Source organism: Panthera pardus, unplaced genomic scaffold (assembly GCF_024362965.1).
Source record: "Panthera pardus isolate Hobbes unplaced genomic scaffold, ASM2436296v1 HiC_scaffold_3, whole genome shotgun sequence".
In the NCBI taxonomy this organism is placed as follows: domain Eukaryota; kingdom Metazoa; phylum Chordata; class Mammalia; order Carnivora; family Felidae; genus Panthera; species Panthera pardus.
The window spans coordinates 16,664,095-16,685,101 of record NW_026526876.1 but is presented as its reverse complement, the minus strand read 5'-3'; the positions used below and the strand labels follow the sequence as shown (position 1 = coordinate 16,685,101).

Genomic DNA, 21,007 nt, shown 5'->3' with positions numbered 1-21,007 from the left:
CTCCCTGGAACTGGAGGCTGCAGGTTCCTCTGCGCTGCAGCCGGAACAGGAACACCGCGGAGCAGCCTTCCGTCAGGCCGCCCCACGGGCTCTCCCAGCCATCGGTGGATGGATTCCAGAACCCTTGCAAAGCCTGCGCCTGCCTCCCCAGCCTCGGGCCCAGAAGCCCTCCCTTCGGGCACCGAGCTCCAGTCACCCTGGCCTTGTGTCAGTCCTTGAGAGCACAGAAGCTCCCTCTCCGGTCAGGACCTTTCCCTGTGCCGTGCCGGCTGGTAGGTGTGAGCCCACGGACCCCACAGACCCCACGGACCCCACACCCACACACCGGCTCAGGCACACACGTTTTACCCGGCCGCCAGTTTTCCAGGCCCGGCCTGACTGTCACTGCCTCACAGGAGTTAGATCCTTTGTCCCGCTGTTACTTGTATCGGGCTTCCCTCAACTTGTATATCTGTGGAATCGTTACAATCTCTTACTAGATTATAAACTACAAGGACGGGAACTGTGTGTATTTTCCACAGTATACCCAGTGTACTCGTTAAATTGTCCCAAGTAAATAAATATGGAGAGGGTACGTGAGGGTTAGACACAGTCTGTGGGGTGAGAAGAATGCTGGGCGGAGAAAGTGAACTGTGGTTTGACCCCTTGCTCCCCGCAGCACCTGCCCCCTGCTGCCGTGCATCTCACAGTGTAGCGTTTTCTGTCCTTGTCTTCTTGCCCTGCCACGGTGTCCGCTCCACGGGTGGGAGTCTGCCCTTTCTCTTCTCTGGCGTTCCCCCAGTGCCTGGAGCAGTGGCTGGCTCTGGAAGGGCTTGCCGGCACGTGTGAGTAGAAGGTCGGTCAGCGTCTCCGTGACCTGCAAGCCCCGGGCTTGAAGAGCATTGCGGAAGTTTGAGCAGCCCTCCTGTCCCGAAGGTCGGCCTGAACTCCCCACCCATACCGCAGCTGGCTGTCTTGGGAGAGAAGTAGCGGGAACTTAGAACCTGTTTGGACCCCGTTGTGACAGTGCCCTCGGAAAACTGCCGCTGAAAGCAGAAAACTGTTTCTTGGAAAGAAAATTGTTCTAAAGAAGCCGAGCTTTCTGAGAGGATGGTTTCCCATCTGCCTTTTCCCCAGCAGGTGTCGCCATCACTTAGAAGAAAAGGGGAAAGTTTATTAGGGCGAGGAAAGCTCAGGGAGAGAGTTCGGACCGACCAAAATTACTTGGCTGCTGTCTTCATGTTCTCTAAATCAGTGACTTGTCGACAGTCCCTAAATCAGGCTAAGATTCCCATCGCCTGGCTGCGTTCCGCTGCTGTATTGGAACAGTGATGTGTGGGGTCGACTCGTCCGTGAGCCTCTGTCATCGAGGGATAACCTTAGAGGCAGGTGAGTTTGAGAAGAGCAGCGTCGTGATACCCTACCCACTCTCTGGGTGGCGAGAGATGGAGAAGTTCGTATCTGAAGAGGGTGGATGGCTGGTCAGAAAATGCCCGTTTGATTCATCAATATCATAAGAACAGATCCAAAGGGGAAATAGTCCGTATTCAGATATGTTAGAATTGCTGTTTTATGTTCAAAAATAGTTACCAATTGGTAGCATTCGTTCTTTGTACTTCTTCGAAACCGGCGACTGACAGCATTCGTTTATTCCATCACACTGCTTCGTCTCTGTAGCATGAATTCCTTTTCCTGGAAATATTTTGAAGAAAAATAGCCCCGAATTTGTCCTTTGATCTTTCTGGAAAGATAGTGACAGTGTAGTTAGTGGCAGAGCTGTGGCTGCTGTCAGAGATTAGAAGTCTCCTCTCGAGGATGCTGGTGTCGTCTTGGTTATTAGCTCAGCTGGGCCCTGGGGGTCTGTGCGGGTGACGGTGAACACGGTGATTTCCCAGGTTCCCGTCAGCTTGGGTTCTTTGCTTCTGAGCCCTTGCCAGTTGTCTCCATCAGGTTTCTTTGTTTTATTTTTTTCATATTTATTTATCTTGAGAGAGAGAGTGGGGGAGGGGCAGAGGGAGAGAGAGAGGGTCCCAAGCAGGCTCCACACTGTCAGCGTAGAGCCTCACGTGAGGTTTGAACTCCCAACCCGTAAGATCATGACGGGAGCCGAAATCAAGAGTCGGGCGCTTAACTGACCGAGCCGCCGAGGCGCCCCTCCATTAGGTTTTGAGTTCAGGTACGTTTTCTTCCACTTCCATCCTTTGAAGAGGCTGGATGACAGACAGAAGGACTGTAACGATTCGGCGATGCTGCGCATGACTCTGTGCTCATCCTAAGTGTGCTCTTATTTTTTTTTTTTTTACGTTTATTTATTTTTTGAGAGACGGAGAGAGAGCACAGGTTGGGGAGGGGGCAGAGAGAGAGGGAGACACAGAATCCAAAGCAGCTCCAGGCTCTGAGCCATCAGCATAGAGCCCGACGCGGGGCTCGAACCCATAGACCGCGAGACCGTGACCTGGGCAGAAGTCGGACGCTTAACCAGCTGAGCCCCCCAGGCGCCCCCTAAGTGTGCTCTTCATCCCCTTCACCTATTTCTCCCCAACCCCCCACCCCCGTCCCCTCTGGGAGCCACCGGTTTGTTCTCTGTATTTAAGAGTCTCTTTGTCTCTGATTGTTTTGTTTCTTAAATTCCACATATGAGTGAAATCATACGGTGTTTGTCTTTCTCTGACTTCTTTCATTTAGCATTATACCCCTAGATCCACCCGTGTTGTCACAAACAGTAGGATCTCGTTGTGTTCTGTGGCCGACTGCTATTCCTCTGCGTGTGTGTGTGCGTGTGCATGTGCGTGTGTGTGTGTGCGCGTGTATTCGTACCGCATCGTCTTTACCCATTCACTTACCAGTGGACCCTGGGGCTGCTTCCGTATCTTGGCTATTGTAAATAACGCTGCAGTAAGCCCAGGGTTCGCGTATCTTCTCCAGTTAATGTTTTCTTTTCTTTGCGCAGATGCCCAGTAGCGGAATTAGCGGGTCCTAGGGTGGTTCCGTCTTTCATTTTCCGAGGATGCCCCGTACTCTTTTCCGCAGTGCTTGCACAGCTCGCATGGTCACCATCGATGCACGAGGGGTCCCAGTAGGCTTTGTTTTTTAGAGCAGTTTTGGGTTTATGGAAAGATTGAGCAGAAAGTACAGAGAGTTCCCGTAATACTCCCTCCGCCCACCCCAGCACATCCTCAGTTTCTGCTGTGAGGAACGTCCGCCTCGGTGTGGGGCCTTCGTTGCAGTCTGTGAGCCAGCGTCGGTGCGTTACTAGCGACCAAAGTCCGCAGTTCCCAGTTGAGTGTTGGACGCTTCGAGTGGAATTAGGCAAGTGCATAACGGCACGTGTCCACGATGACTGTGTCATCCTGTTCCCTGCCCCGCAAGTCCCCCGTGCTCCGCCTCTTCGTCCCTCCCGCCCTCCTCAGGCCCTTGTCGCCCGCACATATTTTCCTGTCGCCATAGTTCTGCCTTTTGCAGAATGCCACATAGTAGGCATCCTATAGTGCGAAGCCTTTTCAGACCGGCTTCTTTTACTTGGCAATATGTGTGTATGATTCTCTTCAAGGTTTGGTAACTCATTTCTTTTTTTTTTTTAAGTTTATTTCTTTTGAGAGAAAGAGAGCTTGCGCATGAGAGTGTGAGCGGGGAGGGGCAGAGGGAGGGAGGGAGGGAGGGAGAGACAGAGAGAGAGAGAGAGAGAGAGAGAGAGAATCCCAAGCAGGCTCCCATGTTGTCACTGCAGAACCCTACGTCTCATCCCAAGAACCAGGAGACCGTGGAGACCATGACCTAAGCAGAAATCAAGAGGCAAACTCTTAACTGACTGAGACAACCAGGCACCCCATAGCTCGTTTCTTTTAAATGCTAATTTTCCGTTGTGTGGTTGTACCAGTACGTTCATCCATCACCTATTGAAGGACATCTGGGTTGCTTCCCCTTTGGGGCAATTAGGAATAAAACTGCTCTAAACACTCCTGTGAATGTTTGTGTAGATGGAAGTTTTCCTCCTCTCATTGGGGTAAATACTTAGGAACTTCTGCTATTTTCATTGGCTAAAGGCCCATGTCAGAAAAAAATACGTGTGAAGGCCCCTATGTTTAAAAATCAACCTATAATAGGTTTTATAGGTTTCTTTTCAAAAAAGGAAAGACAGAATGGATATTTATCTCCTGTGCCTTTGTGAATAATCTTCAGATCTAAATAATTATAAAAACATTCCATGTCTGTACCAAGGCCAGGGAACTAACTAGGAGCAAAGAGGGGCCAGGCATCAGTAGAGACATTCAGTGGACTCTGAAGCAACAGTCCTCACAGAATAAAACCTTAGAGAGTCAGCTGGTCTAAACTTTTCATTTCCAGGTGAGGAAACTGAGCTCCAGGGATAGTAAACTTCTTGAGCAGGATCATACACACTATCGGGTAGCTGGCCTGAAATCCAGGGCTCTGGCGTTCCAGTTTGGCATTTTTTCTGTTGCATGGTCTTTATATTCTGAATATTCTTTATATTCTGCGATTTCTACGTTGCTTTTTAACTTCAGAGTGTGTGTTCAAGAAAAACAGTCAAGTCCTTTAGTGTTTGTTGAGCACTTCCTGTGTGTCAGGCACCGTGCTGACATCAGATGCGGGGAGACAGGCCCGATAGTAAGCAGTCTAGAGGCGCCTGGGCGGCTCAGTCGGCTATGCCCCTGACTTGATTTTGACTCAAGTCGTGATCTCACCGTTCATAGCGATCGAACCCCACATCGGGCTCCACGCGGACGGTGCGGAAGCCTGCTTGGGATTCTCTCTCTCTCTCTCTCTCTCTCTCTCTCTCTGCCCCTCCCCTCTCTAAATACATGTATGTATACGTACCTACTCATTTACTTAAAGAAAAAGAAACAGACAAGCTCTTGTAGTGTCCAGACGAGTCCTCCAGGCTCTGGTCAGGGCAATAGGAACGGAAACAGGCAGATGAGCTTGATGGGCACTTAGAGGGAACATTTAAGATAAACTATGAATGTCAAGGTTTGGTGGTTGGCTAATGGTAGGTTGAGGTGGATTAAGGGAAGAACCAAGGGCGGAGCCCAGGTTTCCAGCACAGAGCCACAGGCCAAGAGCGTGATTGCAAAACTCCGAAGAAAAGTGAGTGAGGAAGCTGATGAATACCGGGAGCATGCTGACTTTGAAACGCCTGTAAGACCGCCAGGCGTAGATCTCTGGAAGTCACAGGGGGCCCGGATGGTGAGCACAGGGCTGATGGGTGCACACGGGATGACCCACGAGGAGTGTCTGAGCGGAGAGAGTCTGCAACAAAACCTTAAGGAAGGGCAGAAGAAGAAGCCCCCAGAGGGGAGCGGGAAGGAGTGGCCCGAGAGGCCAGCAGGAATCCAGGCAAGGACGTCGAGAGCCACGGAGGCCGAGGAGGAGGGTGTCTTCGGATGGCCAAAGCGACCATCGCCGCAGAAGACAATGGAGAGGCGGAGAAGACAGCTCAGAACGTGGCATTGGATGTTAGCATCAAGGCAGTGCTGCGTGATCGTCATTTCCGCAAAGTAGAGGGCAAGATGGGCTGGGGAAGGGCCAGCGGTGGGTGAGGAGGCAGCACGAGGAGGCTCCGACAGGCCCTCCGAGAAGTTTGGACGGGAGGGGAGGCAACAGATGGGGAGGTGGGATTGGGGCCGAGGAGGGTGGTGGTGGTCGCCGTCTTTGACAGTGGTGGAGGTTTGGGACGAGGAGGAGCTCGTCGCGGAGAGCGGCCGCACGACCCCCGGGCGACTTAGAAGTTGGACACGTGCTTTCCTCCACCCTCCACACAAACCCGAGTGGCTGGATCTCTTCTCTTGCGTGCTCGTGTTTACAAAACGAAGAATCAGTCAGAGGCTCACTCTTAAGCTTTGGGCCTTTGTGTTTGCTCGGGAGGGTGTCCGGGGCTTGAGACCCAAAGCACGCGAAGTCCCCGAGATGGGATCCGCCGGAGGGCAGCATCTTGCGGTTGTCTCTCCAAAACCATTCGTTGTGGGATGCGCCAGTGTTCACGTACCAAGAAGGAAAAAACACTGCCAGTTGACTGACCTGTCGACAACAGTAAGACACATCCCAGCGTAAATGCTTTTCACATATGAAGAGATTTAAGTCTTAAAACTGGTGAAATACAGTATTTGCCTCAGGTGGGAGTATCAGAAGCATGAGACGGAGGACAGTGTGATGCTCGTGTGTTTGTAGTGGCAGAAACTTGAAGGTTTTGCCTCACGGCTCTTGTTTGTTCTGGAAAGTAAAGTCCGACTTCATCATCCGCTCCGGAGTGCAAGGTCTTTGAGTGAGTCATTGACAGCAGTGGGGCCGGGCAGACCCAGGAAATTGTAGGACGGCCGGGGAGCACTGAGGGTGTCCTCAGTTAGGGATGTAAACTCATAATGACACCACACTACCTGGCTGTGATCTGAGTCAGGAGTGGACAGTGGACAGTGGCTTCATCCAGGATTAAGGGTTTGCTGGGCAGCACGACCGAAAAACAGTGGACCGAGGCCTTGTGGACGCAGACGGTGCAGACAGCACAGGGCCCCGGGCGCACCCGTGGGAAGCCCCCCCCCCCCCCCCCCGCCACCCCCGGTGTGGGTGGTGTAAAGGCCGACAGGAACGGCTTGTGTTCCCCGCAGTGTGGACCGGGCGTCTTTTCATACTGTTACTCACACGCTTAAGATATACACCAAACTAGGTATAAACGCGTTTTGTACAAAGACATTTACAAATTAAGTAGAAAAAAAAAATTTTTTTTTTTTTTTTTTTTCAAATAACAAGGTAAATGTAACGTCTCGGATATTAGCGTTTCAGGTTCAAGATGGGAATGACTTTTGAGGCCAGATTCTTTGCATTTGATGCGCCTGTGCTCCCTTAGGAGTGCAGGTGACTACTCAGATCTCCTTTGCGTTTGGCCTGCTGGTGACTGTCAGGGTCACCACTCCGCTCTCCCTCTCCCGCTCCTTGTTTCTGTTGAAATTACTGTGGAGCTTTTGTTTGTGCAACACCCAGATGGCATTTTGGCTTCCACTTAATTCAAATGCATCATTTGCACGTTAGTCCACTTGCATTCTTTTCAAGTAAATCTTTAACGGAGTGTAGTTAGTGCTATTGATAGTTCCACCAATGCCTTCATTATTCGGATAACGCAGGATGCGTGGGGGTGGGGGTGGGGGTGGGGGGTGGTCATCAGAATTAAAACAAAAGTCCCTTAATTTTGGAAAAACGCCAAGAGCAGTGGTTCTCAAAGAGTGGTCCCGGGACCACCAGCATCAGGTCAGACTCGCGCGGAAACGTGTCAGAAATGCAGAGTCTCCCCTCCTCGCTCCACCCTGCTGAGTTCCCTGGAGGGGGTGTGGGGGGCAGGGCTGGGGCCTTCCTGGGCCCTGAGTTGAGTGTGACGAAGCCGAGGTGTGAACCGCTGCTCCGGCCTAACCGGTTCGCCCGTGTCACAGACGAGGCACCCGGGCCCGAAGCCTGCTGCTCTGAACTTCGGTTCGTCTGTAAGAAAACGGGCCTCGCGCCTGGCAGCCCGGACTTCAGTCCAGTTCTGTTTCCCGGGCGCGACGTCGACCCTCTGCTTCTCGGTTTTTGCTTTGTCTTCCTTGGTTTGGGTCGGGGCTTCAGGAGGGCTACTAAAGTTCTGGGTTCTTTCCGTTTTGTCCCCTGCAGTGCCAGAACCTCCCAAGACCTGTTCGAGCCAGCCCCAGCCTGCCGGTACCCGCCGCCAGCGTTTGCACCAGCGCCCTGCCGAGCGGCGGCAATGGCAAACGCGCGTCCGCCAGCAGCCAGCAGCCGGCTGCGCCCCGTTACCTGCCTCGCGAGGTGCCTCCACGCTTCCGCCAGCAAGAACAGAAGCAGCTGTTAAAGAGAGGCCAGCCGTTGCCTGCCGGGGCTCTGGCCAGCGTGAGCCCGACCCAGGGCGCTGGGCCCGCAGGCGTAAGCCCTCCTCCCCTCCCTGGAGCCGGAGCGCAGCAGCACCCCAGTAAGCTCCAAGCAGGTAAAATACTCAGAGGGAGGCATTCCTTTCATCTGACCACGGTGCGCCATTTCAGCCTTGCTGCCCGCTCGTCAGAGAGACGTAGTTTGGTCCCCGTTCACTGTGTACGTGTAACGGCGTGAGCCAGCCAGCTAGCCAGGTGCGTTTGTATCGGACCTTAAAGTTGGGTTCTGTTTTCGCCTTCTTCTCCATATGGTTCCTCATATGTCTTGAGATGGCACTAGCTCCGTCAGCCGAGTTCGTTTCTCCCCAGAAGCCAAAGGTCTGCACGTGAGTCCTCGTAAGTCTGTGACGGCAGGTGCGGAGAAGGCCGCGGGGAGGGTCCTTCAGTAACCCTTCCTGCCCGGCCACCAGGCTGCCCGGGGTGGGCCCGCTCTGTCGGGGGTGAGGCTCTCGAACTTGTTCAGACACTTTGAGCCAAAGCTATCAGACCTCGGGCTCGGCCCCCGCGGCGTCCGGGGTCCCGCTTCTTGCCGGCGTCCTTGCCTGCAGTTGGACACCGGCTTTCTCTTGGCTCCGAGAGCAAGCGCCACTCGTCCGTTGGCTCTCCAGCCTTCAGACTGCTGACAGCCCTCATCGCCTCTCTCTCCTCGTCCCGCCTTCTTGACCTTACTGATGGACTCAGACTGAAAACACTGCTTTACTGACGTTTTAGGAATTTTTGGAAGAGAGCAAAGTACATGTGCTCAACGGCCACATTTCTCGTTATTTTCTTGAATCTTTCCACTTCCAATGATTTAACGGTTGGCACTCGTTCTAGCATGGAAACCATATTTGCTGATGGTAGTGAAATTCACGTCTGTAATTAGAGAAGCAAGGAGGCTTCTTGTGCTAGATTGGAATTTAAAAGAAACATGTCACAAGTTCTATTAATGTTTGCTTTCGTGTGCTGCCTTTTAACATGGAGAATAATTCCAACATGGCTTAAAAGTATCTCTAGGAGTATTTCACAAAACTCTGACTTTGTGATACATTTGAAACAAATCTTTTTAGACCACTTTGCCACGTCCCCTCAAATAGTCCCGGCTCTTACCTGCCAAATTCCCAGGAGAGGGGATGTAGGTCAGTGATTGTCAGCAAAAAGCAAGGAAGAAAAGAAATGATCAAATATAGTCATTGGCCAGGAAGATAGTCCCGTCTGCTTCGCCACAAGCAATTATATAATCGAGCACCGTTCCTTTCTACGCCGAAGGGTGGTCCTCTGGACAGTCTTGACACACACAGGGAGCGCGTGGCTGTCCCTACACAGCTTGGTGTCTCAGCTGAAGATGCTTAGTTTGAGAACCTGAACAAGAAGCGTAACACCTGCTTTCTTCAGGGCTTGTCCTGTTGTCACAGGATTCGTTGGAAGTATCGCGTCCGGGTGCTCTTCAAATGCCGTTGGTGCGAAAGCTGCCACTGGTATCTCCTTAGCTTATTTGCCTCTGCAAATACCCTTCTCCAGAAAGCTATTTCTAGTTTATTATGCTTTAGGAAAAAAAGAGAAGACTAAATAAATCCGCATTTTCTGTAAAACCGCTCAGAAAATGGAATCAGTCTGTACTCTGTCAGTAAGATAAGAAATGACAGCTGTATGGCTCCTGAGCAGAGGTCTTCCTTTTACACCAAGTGCATCTCTTTCCCGCCAGTTGCTGGTCTTGTAGCCAGATGAACCTTTCTGACCGGTTCGGGTCCCCTCAAAACCTGTCCTGCTTCCCCAGCTCCTGCTGCACAGGGTCTGGCTTTCCCGGGCTGCCACAGCCCTTCCCGTCTTGTCCAGTCCGTGCTGCCCCTCCTAGTCCGCGTGGCCGCTTCCCACCCTAACCAGCCCTGTGTCCGCCAGATCGCCTCTTGTCTCTTCCCTCCTTCCTTCCTGCCTGCCCAGGCCGCTGCCGCCCCGCCCCCACGAAGCCCCTTCCCTCCTCCCACTCTCTCTGTTCCTCGTCTGCACGCACAGCCTCCCCTTCTGGCACACGGTGCAGCGCACATTGTTTGCTGGCTAATTGTAAGAGTCTCACCTCTCTATCAAATTGAAAGTACCCTCTAAAGAAACCTTCTTGAACATCTGGGTGGCTCAGTCGGTAAAGTGTCCGACTTCAGCTCAAGTCATGATCCCACGGTTCATGAGTTTGAGCCCCACATTGGGCTCTGCACTGACAGCACAGAGCCCGCTTGGGATTCTCTCTCTCTCTCTCTCTCTCTCTCTCTCTCAAAATATATAAACTTAAAAAAAATTTTCTTTTTAAAAGAAAGCTTCTCACTTTCCTTTGGATGGAAAGAGCTCTGCACCAGGGGGAAGGCCTGGCAGCTGGCATGGGTCACACCCCCAGCTAGGACTTCATTCCCCCCTAAAATCAGAAGTCTGAGACTCTCGGGACCTCTAGTTGCTAAGGTCCCTTCCCTTTAATCTGACTCAAACACTGTCTCCAGAGCGCTTGCTTGATTTTGTCAGCAGAGGCACTGCTGGCACCGTGCCCCGTGTTGCTCAGGCACCAGCACAGGGATTGGCCAGGAAGCAGCAGCAGCATGGTCAGGACACAGGCTTGCAGGCCCCGGGCCTGATAACGTTTCCAGACCTGTGACCTCCTGTGTGACTTCGACCAAGCCGCTTTCACTGCCTATTCGAGCCCTCACCTGTGACATGGGGGGACCCCTACTTCACAGGACTCTGAGGGTGACATATTTGCTTCACGTGTGGCACAGGGCCTTGTATACAGTAAGTGCTCCATAAGTGCAGCAAATATGTGCCCATCTTTGAAACGCTATGATGGGGCAGCAGTCGTTTTTTAAACTCGCAAAATCTTTAAATGAGTAAATTCTGCAACAGCGCAAGAAAGCTCTCTCGTCCCTCTGTGGCCTGCGTACATTTGGAAATTTTAGCCGACCTTCCTAGAGATGAAGCGTTCTATAAACTTTTCTTTTTCATGGTGCGTATTATGCACTGAATTCATATCCAGGTGAAATCCAGAAGAGTGGCCACGTTTTCTTGGTGCATTTGAAACTTTCCTAGATACTGCTTCAAGTAAAAGTTCGTGTAACTTCTATTTTAAGTAACACGTAGATCGTCGTCGTGTTTCGTTCTGGGTAAGCAGGTTTCCACTCCGCAGCCACACCTGCGTGAAAATGAAAAATGCGGTTTCACTCATTATTCCATTCCTCCAACTGTAAGGTTAAGTTAAAACATAAAGAAGGTTCGGTCAGGGAACTGAGATTGAATTACCCAAGCAGGGAGTGGGTACGTGACTTATCCTTCAGATTTTAAGAGCAGACCATTTCTCACGAAAAGAAAAGCGGAAAGGGGTTATTTCAGCCCAGCACGTTAATTTTCAGCCCAGCACGAAAATTAACACACACATACCAGGTGTATCAGTATGTGGACTCTTCTTCCCCCAAAAGGTTTCGTGTGGGGGCACCCGGGTGACTCAGCCGGTTAAGCGTCCAACTCGATCTCGGCTCAGGATGTGATCTCATGGTCGTGGGATCGAGCCCCGTGTGGGGCTCTGTGTTGATAGTGCACAGCACGCTTAGGATTCTCTCTCCCTCTCTCTTACCTGTCCCCTGCTTGCATGCGTGCGTGTGCACACACGATCCCTCTCTCTCTCCCCCTCTCAAAATAGATAAAAAAGAAAAAAAAAGGTTTAGTGTGATTGGCAAAGATTAGAGAAGGTTCTATATGGTGATTCGACTTTGAATCACCTTCATCATAGCTCTTAGGTTTAAACAGTCACACGGTGCAAACCTGCCAGAATTCATGAGCATCCTGGTTGCCTCCCATCTGAGTGCTGCCTCCTCCATGGGGAGGGGACTGTTGCAGTCCTCGCTGGAGTAAGGGACAGTGATCGCATCCATCCGGTACACAGAAAGGGTTTACAGATACCAGTGAGTGGTGGAGGTGGAGACATGGGAGCGTTTTTGAAGAATTGAAAGCCGAAGTCACACTTGTTTTAGCCCAGCAAGCGTAGATACATTTTCTCTACTGGTGTAGAAGGCGCTGGTAGCATATGGAGAGAGACCCAGCCTGACAGTGATTTTTTAATTCATTCGTGTCCTTTATGTTGCACATGCTTCTGAAGAGGATGTGTCAGTAGATCAGTCTAGCTCTTAAGTTTCATTATGATTCACCTTGTAATTTACATTAATCTGTCACACTTGTTCACATGGAAAAATCGCAGTGCCAGTTTCTGCCGTATTTTGACAAACCGATACGCTAGCTTCATGCTTTTTCACTGTCTCTTTCCTTTTGTTCCTCCATCCGAATGTTTAGGCAGCAGTCCTGCACGGCCGTTTGTATGCCTCTGACAAGGGAGAAGAGGCTAACCTTCCAGAGTTTCTTCTGGCGTTAAGTCATCGAGCAAAACACGTATTGAATGCCTACTAAGTATAGGGAGGCCCAGGTGGGGTGGGGTGCCCAGTCGGAGATAACGGTGGGGTGTCACGTGCGCAGTAACCCAGACTGAGGATGGGCGCCCGCCAAGGAAGGCTTTCTGATGGAGGCGACACAAGCTGAGTTTTGGATTCGTCGGGAAGGCGATAGAGCAGCCTGCGTGCGGGGAGGGCCTCGTTGGGTAATGAAGGTGGTTCCGCGTGGCGGGGGGCAGCGTGCCGGGGTCAGCGAGACGAGACAGGGCTGGAGAGGTGACTGCCAGTGAGTATAGCAATAAACTAGCAAACTTACTGTGATGACCCAGTCCCATCAAATCCACATTCAGAGCTATCCCAGCACATTACTTTTCGAACTTGATAGACTAATTCGGAAGTTCATCTAGGAGAGTAAACGTACATAAATAGAAAAGCCAAGAAATTCTTTTTTTTTTTTTTAATGTTTTCATTTCTTTTCGAGAGAGAGAGAGAGAGAAGAGAGGGGCAGACAGAGAGAGAGAGAGACAGAGGATCTGAAGCGGGCTCTGTGCTGACAGCAGAGAGCCCGATGCAGGGCTCGAACTCACAAACCATGAGTTCATGACCTGAGCCCAAGTCGGACGCTTAACCGACTGAGCCATCCAGGTGCCCCCAAGAACATTTTTTAAAAGAATAATGAGCCACCCACTAGAGCTAATGATGCCCTAGTAATTGATTACAACTGTATGTGACTGGGGCAAGACAAAACAAACGAACAGAGGCGATGCAGTGGAGAGACTGCGGACAGACACGTGCGTGCGTGGAGACCGAGGTGAGCATGACGTGGCCTTACAGACTCCTGGGAAACGGTGGCCCCGGTCAACGGAGCGCTGGAAAGCCACACGCAAAACGCACGGGAGAACTATCAGAGGCGACACAGGAGAATGTTTCCACGTCATGGCCTGAAGATTTCTCTCAAGCAAGAAGCCGTGCCAAGAAAGGCCGACAAAGTTATGTATAAAAAAGTTACAAATTTTTGTACGAACCCGTAAATAAAACCTGAGAGGAAATACCAAGCATTCCCATAAATCAACGAGGAAAAAAACCAGTTCGGTAGGAGAGTGGGCCGAGATTGTTGGCCGGCAGATCATAAAGCTACTACAAGTGAGTCCTAAGCATTGAGAGATAATGTTACGTGTGGCCACGGGAAACATAAATGAAGATGAAAACAACAGGGCTACATCGTTCTTCACGTAGCAAGTTGCCAGAACTTGAAAATCTATTGTAGTCACTGTGGCACCGGTGACTGAGGGAGCGCTCACTGTTTGCAGGGTCCAAGTGCTTTACACGTATTGCTTATTAGTCTTCGCAGCGAGACTCCAGAACCACCACACCCGGCAGGTGGAAGTGTGGGGAGGGGCAGTGGGCAACTGGCTGCAGGTAGGGATGTGAACTGGTGCGGCCTCTGGGGAGGGCAGTTTGGGAGAACTGATAAACACGCCAGGTGGTCCTGTCCCCTGACCCAGCGGCTCTAACTAGGAATACATCTGTTCGCCGGCCCCGTCTCTGTTGGCTCGGCGCTCATCGCCTGCCCAGTGGACCGATCTGGTGGTCGGTGAGCGGCAGTCAAGAGGCAGTACGGACAAAGACCCCTTGGAACAGTTACACGTCTAGGGGACATTATGAACCTTCCAGAGACAGACGCCGTGCTTTGCCATGTGGAGATAAAGAATGACCTGTGTTCGAGAACCAGCCGAACTTTTGCTGAGTCTCCCTCCAGTCCTCCGTCGTGGGCGGTTTCCACAGAGAGATACAAGTTGCCGGGCTGGAGAGGGGCTCCTGCAAAACGAGACGAGACGGAGAAGCCAGGGTTCCCCAGCCTTGGTTCCGGGTTCCCTATTTAAACGGCATTTGTCCTGAAATAAAACATTGGCCTTCTAAAAAAATAATTGGGGTGGGGGGGGGGGGAGATTTTTTAATTCATGTATTAATTTGGAGGGGAGCTCATTTAGCCAATTGGCAAAAGTTGTAACTGGTAAGATGAGTGGTAGTAGATAAATGTAGTGATTCACACCATCCAGGTTCCAGAAAAATGTCATTTTGTCATGTGATTTTCTAGGCAGACTATGTTTTTGCAAGTCTGCCACAGAACTGTAGCTCGAGACACTTGAGAGCTTGAAAAAAAAGTCTTTTTCATTGTGCTAAAGGCAGAACAATGTATTGTTTTGGTGGCTGCTTTGTACATTTATAAACAGAGGCTTTGATTAATATGCAGTAGGGTAGTGTTTGCTACTTAGATCTTTTTTAGATAGAGGCAGGAAAGTAATTAAGAAGTTGGACACTTGCCAGTTTACATATGGGACTCGTTTAGAATATTATCGCCAGTGTTGGTATGCCAAATGTTTCAGGGTTGTTTAGAGAGAGCGGGAAGGAGGAAGGAACGGAAAACAAAGGCACTGTGAAAGAACAGCATTTATTGCACGCGGCCAGTAGGCGCTGGGCCTTATTCTTCTGGCTGCCTTTCCAAACAACAGAAGAGGGGCCCCCGGTGCGCCCCGTAGCCCCGTAGCTTAGCCGGTCCTCAAGTGCAAACGTTGGGTGACAATCGAAAGAATTTAGAGGAAGGAAGATCGGTTTAGATAATCAGAGCTTTCGAATCCCTCGGTGGGTGCCTCCCCGCTCGTGGCAGGGGATGAATCGGGTACCTCCCGGCGCGGAAAGGGCATCGCCGGCCCCCGGCCCCGCGGGCGCCCGCAGGTCGCCCGGCCCCGCGGGCCTGCGCGGGAGGGTCCCGGCGGCGCGCGGCCGACATGGTGGAGCCGCGCGCCCCCGCCGGCTCGCGAGGCCGCGTCTCCGGACCCGGGCGGACCGCGCCTGCAGGTACCCCACCCCCGGCGGCGCTCGGCGCGAGCGAGCGGGGAGAGCGGGGAGGCGAGCGGGGCGGCTCTGCGCCCGGGGCCCCGAGTGGATAAAATGGCGTCGTGGCCACCCGCTCTGCCACCTCGGCCGTGACCGTGCGGCGGGGGCGGGGGCGGGGGCGGGGGCGGAGGGCTCCCGCGGCTCTCTCCCCGGCGCTGCCGGCTCCCTCCCCAGAGCTGCTGAGCGCGCCCAGCGGCCTGCCCTGGGTCCTGCCGCGCTGATGGGTCCCTAACCTGCCCCCAAGCCATTTCTTTGCAGAAAGCACAGGCCCAAAAGCTGAGTGTTGTGGACACTTGGACTGTTGTTCTCAGTAAACCTTTCACTCTGTTCTGCATTTCATAATTCCTTGTATTTGTGGAAGTTGACAGATGAAATGTTTAGAGTTGTGCCCCGAGATGGAATTGGCAATTCAGAGCGCTTTCTCCACGACATCCTGGCGCACGGGAGAGGCGGTGGGAGGGGAGAGGCGGTGGGAGGGGAGAGGCGGTGGGAGGGGAGAGGCGGTGGGAGGGGAGAGGCGGTGGGAGGGGAGAGGCGGTGGGAGGGGAGAGGCGGCTCTGGTGGTCAAAAGCCCAGCGCAGTTGTTCCGCTCATCCCGCTCCTGGAAGGACGAGCGGCAGGCGCCGTGTGTTATCAGTCAGCATTAGGAAACATTTTCAGCTATGGAGAGCGTTCGGAATTCCTTTCTATAATGTATGGTTTGCTGTTGGATCGTTTCAGTCCCGGGGACTTTGGGGGTGAAGAGCGAGCAGCGGGCTGTCTGTCAGTGGCTCAGTGCTAGTGCTGATGGCGCGTTCCGCACGTTGCCGGGTGAACCGTGCGGGCGCTTCCCTATCTGATGAATTTGATCCCTCATTAGGATGTTGCTTACTCCAGCTGCTGGAAGTTCTGAGTTAAATACTGGAAGATCTAGCGTGCGTATGGTAACATTTTGGAATTTAAAGAAAAAGGAGGCTTTTCTCTTTAAATCATGCTCTTGTGTCACCGTTTTAATTTAATCACTTAAGGCAGTTATGTTCCTTAGATTTTTATAGGGACGCCTATTTTTAGAATGTTAGCAGAAGAAAAGAGATTTTAACGTGATAGACCAACTTCATTCGGTTTTTCTTTTTACAGCTCTTTTAGGGGGAACGAGTTTGATAGAATGGTGGGGTGAGAGGGGCACTAGATGCAGGGTTCAGTTCAGCCCTTACCGCTTGTTAGCCGAAACAGCTTTTCCAAGTGTGAGCTCTCTGAAACAGAGGTTTCCCCGTCTCTGAGATGGACAGCATTTGTTAAGGTTCAGTTAATTCAGTGTGTGTGGAGATGCTTGCAATTTCAAAGTGCTACGTGCTGTCTTATGGCTGTGACGACTCTGTACTCTCTCTCGGACTTAGGATCGCAGGCACGTTAGCCTTCCAGAGCCCCTGGGCGACGCAGGGCAGTCTAGAATACCTGTAAGAGAATACAGTCTCGCTTCGCTTCACGGCTCTCATTCATTTCAGAATCCCGCTCCTAGGAAGTCAGTCACTTCACGAATTCCTCTAAGCATAATTCTCTCTGTGAACTTTGGTTTATGAGAAGCATGTTATTCAAATATTGTTGAAGTCAGAAAGTTTTCTTAGGAAGAATGGTGTGCCTTCAACATGAAGAGAATGACGGCCTTTTTACATTTTCATTTTTGGAATAAGTTATCAGAATATGTCGTGGGGGCACCTGGGTGGCTCAGTCGGTTGAGCGGTGGACTCTTGATTTCGGCTCAGGTCCTGATCCCAGGGTTGTGGGATGGGGCCGCATGTAGGGCTCCGTGCTGAGCATGGAACCAGCTTAAGATTCTCTCTCTCCCTCCTCCTGTAACCCCACCCCCCGCTTGTGCACACACTTTCTCTCTCTCTAAAAAACTGAAAGAGGAAAAGGGTGCGTGGCAGCCGTGCTGGAGGTGGCAGGCCAGTGATAAAGACGGTGGCCGTGGTGACGGCAGGAGGACAGGGAGGGGACACACAGTTAGGGATCCCGGGGACAGAGCTGCTCAAACTGTGCTCCTCAGAGGCCCACAGATTTCAGAGGCATCCGCGTGGGGGAGGGACAGCGGCGAGTGAGTCTGGCCTGATTTTCCAAAGTGGCTCGGGGCGTCACACCTCGTGTGTTGGCGATGTCAGCTCTCCTGCTCGTGTCTGCGCGCTTGCGCTGTCTTTAGCGCTGCGCTAAGAAGGCTGCGGTGAGTGGTGTTTTCAAAACAGGTCTTTAGTTGAAAACCGTAACCGTGGCGTTAAAGTCATAACTTTTTGCTTTTTAGTTTTTGAGACCTTTCGGGCTTCTGAACACGTTTTTATGTTCGAACTATGGGTGTTTTTTAACATTGAAGCGATAGGACATGATTCTCATCGTGAAACTTCTTGAGCAGGGGGAAAAGATGAGGAAACAAGATACAAGTGGAATAAGGAAAATAAGGGGAAAGTAGCCCAAGGAATGGAGCCTGTGTGTCCTGTGCCTGCCTCTGTCACGGCACAAGGTCCTCTTCTTGAAGACACTGGGTCCGTTCACCTGAGGAGTCCCTGTAAGCCCATCAGGTGGGCCTGGAAAGCAGGGGTGCTCAGCTAGACGTGCCTGTCTAAGGGAGCCGTGGTTGAGGACACTGTGATGGGGGTTGCATGCGGACAGGTGTGATATGGGGCCCTGCCCTATACAGAGAGACGTGCTCGGGTCACGATCTCGCGGTCCGTGGGTTCGAGCCCCATGTCGGGCTCTGTGCTGACCACTGGCAGCCTGGAGCCTGCTTCGGATTCTGCGTCTCCCTCCCTCTCTGCTCCTCCCCTGCTCACACCGTGTCTTTCTGTCTCTCTCAGAAACAAATAAACGTTAAAAAAAATCTTTTAGGGGCACCTGGGTGGCTCAGTCTGTTAACCTTCAGACTTCGGCTCAGGTCATGATCTCGTGGTTCGTGAGTTCAAGCCCCGTGTTGGGCCTGTGCTGACAGCTCAGAGCCTGGAGCCTGCTTCAAATTCTGTGTCTCCCTGTCTCTGCCTCTCCCCTGCTCATGCTCTCTCTCTCATAAATAAATAAACATCAAAAAAAAAATTTTTTTTAATCTCTTAAAAAATAAGAACACTCCTGGGGGACTGGGAATGTACCAGAACTGGGAGCATCAAGGAATAGGGCCAAAAAATCAGAAGCGCAGCCCTACAGCATAGAGGGATTGTTACTACTCATCCTTAACTTCTTGGTTTTTATGTGTTTAATGTAAATCGCGCCCACAAAAGTACTCTTCTTAGATAAATACTTATATTAGTTTGGAGATCTGAAAGTTTAATTACAATGAAAAACATCATAATAATTGTCCCTTTCATTTTGTTCCTTATCCACCGTTTTCATTACAACTAAAGACATTTAAATAGAAACTATTTGTAGCAGCCTACGTAGTAAGTGATAACACCGTTGATAACGAGCAGCACGTTAACTTGTCAGCCTCCTTTTCGGCCCCTCCAAAGAGCTGCGTGTGTAAAGACCGCCGGTCTTTGCAGTGTTGGGGACAAAGGCCCTCGCTGCGAGTGGATGCAGGCTTTTCGGGCAGCGCTGGGGACCGAGCAGGCCCTCTCCTTTGTCCTCTCCGTGCGGGAGTGCAGGGCGTGCGCCGTTCTCTGGAACACTCTTCAAAGTCGCTTCTGAGACATTTCTTCATCTGCTTTCATCTCTCCCTTCCTCGTGCTCTTCTCCCCCGGCCTTCTCACTCTTTTCTGCCCCTTCCCGCTGTTCATGCCTAGTTCTGGAACGTTCAGCTCACCTCTGAGTCGCGAGCACTTGTCCCCTGGCGTGTGCCACCTGCGGACGTGTTCTCGCTGTTGAGGAAGAGGACACTGCTCAGGGACGGCGCCTGTTAGATGCGCCTCCCCCTCGGCTGGGCTGTTGGGGAGGCTGACGGGCACGGAGAGGAGACAGGAGTGGCACTGGTGGCCTTTTAAAGAGCTAGATAAAGCACCGGCAGCGTTGCCCCCGTCCACGCGGAGACAGAGGGGACAAGGACACGCCCTGTGCTGATGAGCTGAACCACGCACATCTGAGCTCCTGGCTGATTTCTCCCCAGACTTTGGGGCGGATCTGCCTGCATGTCTCGCGAGCACCCCAGACTCCCTGCTGAGTCTGCACCGTCATCTCCCTTCCTCCTCCCCCTTCTCAGAACTGCTCTTACTCCAGTGCTCCCGAGCTCAGCGCCCAAACCCCAGATCTGGGCTTCACTCTTGAGTCCTCCTGTCCCGCTCCCCACGTGTCCAGTCTTTCTGTAGGTCCTGTTAACTCTGCCAGCTAAATATCACTCCCTGTCCCCATCTCCCACGGCAAGGCCCTCGGGTTAGATTATCGTTACCGTCTTGGCCTCAGCTACGGCCACCAAAGTGGAGGATGGAGAAAAATTAGCATTTGGTTTTATTTTTTAGCATAGAAGGTAAGGAAGAAATCCCAGTGTTCTAGTTCTAATATTTGCTCTACAGCCTGACGCGTGTGTCCTCTACCGACGATCCAGGCCTGGGTCCCAGGTCTCACACGTGTGGTGGGTGTGGGTGGGGTGGGGTCTCACCTGCCGGAAGGGGCCGTCTCAGGGCCGCGGTCATTCCTTCTTGCACTCCGGGTTTTGAGCCAGGTCAGCTCGTGTGGGCTCAGTGAGGTTTCCATAGACCTGACGGCCCCAAACAGGGCCGTCTCAGCAGTGCTGCTGCCTCGGGAAACAGGGCTCAGGGCACCACCTTTGGTGCCGAACAGACTCCCGGCCCTCTCCTGGCAGAGTGGCTGGCATTCTGAGACTCACGAGTCTTTGACGAGAGGCTGCGTGTTCCCAACTTGCCGATGTGCAGCAAATGAGAACTCTTGTTTATTTTTGATATAGTTACTAACCTTTGCTCTGTGGGTTAACGTTGGGCTTTCCGTTGGCCATCCTGCGTGGGTCTCACTTCCCACGTGTGCTCATTTATTTGTTTTGTTGGAGCAGCATTCGGAAGTAAACTGCAGGTATCATGGCCCTTCAGTGGCTCCTGTGTACAGAGATGTTCTCATACAGCCACAGTGTAATGATAAATTTAGGACCTTTAGCTTTGGCATAATCCCATTAGCTAGTATACCTGAATTTAATACATTTAAATTTCACCAGTTGTCCCAATAATGCCCTTTAGTATACCTGAATTTAATACATTTAAATTTCACCAGTTGTCCCAATAATGCCCTTTATAGCAGTTGAACTCTGTGTATTTTTTTAAGTTTTATTTTATTTATTTCGTAATCTCTGTGCCCAGTGTGGGGCTCGAACTCACAACCCCAGGATGAAGAATCTCATGATCCACCGACTGAGCCGGCCACACAGCCCTGTCTGTGTCTGTTGATGCCACTTCCTTGAATGGAAAGTAAAATGAGAGGATTCGCTACTTCAGAATTGTTTCTGATAGTAAAATGATAGCTCGGTGTGATGCTTAGTCCCGGCTTTTTTTTTTTTTTTTTTTTTTTTTTTTTTTTTTTTAATGAGAAAGTGAGAGACCATGCAAGCTGGGAGAGGGGCGGAGGGAGGGAGGGAGAAAGAGACAGAGAGAGACAGAGAAAGAGAAAGAAAAAGAGAATCTCAAGCAGGTTCCATGCTCTTCGTGGAGGTTGGACACTCAGGGCACCTGGGTGCCTCGGTCGGTTACGCGTCCAACTCTTGATTCTGGCGCAGGTCATGATCTTGCAGTTCATGAGACCGAGGTCCGTCCGCATCAGGCTCTGCACTGACCGTGTGGAGTCTGCTTGGGATTCTCCCACCGCCACCTCCCCCCTGAAAATAAACAAACAAGCTTTTTCCAAGAAAGTTAAAAA

The 21,007-nt window shown here is 51.7% G+C and overlaps 1 protein-coding gene across 1 annotated transcript in view; it reads left to right on the top strand.

Moving 5' to 3' along the window:
- The window catches only part of TNRC6C (trinucleotide repeat containing adaptor 6C), a 96,610-nt gene that overhangs the window by 11,117 nt on the left and 64,486 nt on the right, over positions 1 to 21,007 (top strand). The window contains 1 exon segment of the mRNA XM_019466070.2: positions 7,633 to 7,960. The gene's annotated coding sequence lies outside the window, so the exon portion shown is untranslated.